Source organism: Octopus bimaculoides, chromosome 22 (assembly GCF_001194135.2).
Source record: "Octopus bimaculoides isolate UCB-OBI-ISO-001 chromosome 22, ASM119413v2, whole genome shotgun sequence".
Lineage (NCBI taxonomy): Eukaryota > Metazoa > Mollusca > Cephalopoda > Octopoda > Octopodidae > Octopus > Octopus bimaculoides.
Window position 1 is genome coordinate 36423689 of NC_069002.1, and position 517 is coordinate 36424205.

At 36.6% G+C, this 517-nt stretch overlaps 1 long non-coding RNA gene across 5 annotated transcripts in view; it reads left to right on the forward strand.

Annotated features, from left to right (window-relative positions):
- LOC128250538 (uncharacterized) overlaps positions 1–517 on the forward strand; it is a 33951-nt gene that overhangs the window by 30961 nt on the left and 2473 nt on the right. For all 5 annotated transcript variants that reach the window (XR_008266562.1, XR_008266560.1, XR_008266559.1 and 2 more), the window contains exon 6: positions 296–350. This is a non-coding gene — a long non-coding RNA (uncharacterized LOC128250538). The remainder of the gene's footprint in view (positions 1–295; positions 351–517) is intronic.

Genomic DNA, 517 nt, shown 5'->3' on the forward strand with positions numbered 1-517 from the left:
CTACCAAATCCACTCACAAGGCTTTGGTCGGCCCGAGGCTATAGTAGAAGACACTTGCCCAAGGTGCCACGCAGTGGGACTGAACCCGGAACCACGTGGTTCGTAAGCAAGCTACTTCCCACACAGCCACTGCTACGCCTATCCTGTGAATTTTTCAAACGTAGTATAGGTATAATTTCACCGTCTACTATTTATTTAAATATCCAGTTACTATATTTGTGTAATCGATATGTTTTCTTATAAGAATTTAATCAACTGAAAACTGATTCATCGTAACGATTGACGTAATTTCCAGATCGATATATGCCTGAGGTTTTTTTAAAAAGAGGGCTTAAAGGTTTCGTAAAAAGGTAAGAATTATATATTTTATCTTTTATCTTGTTTCAGTTATTAAATTGCGGTCATGCTGGGGCACTACCTTGAGGAATTTTGGCCGCACTTGACCTTTGTACTAATTTTCCATTTTTCAAAAGCCTGATACATATTTACTCGGTTTTTTTTTTTTTTTTTTTTTTTT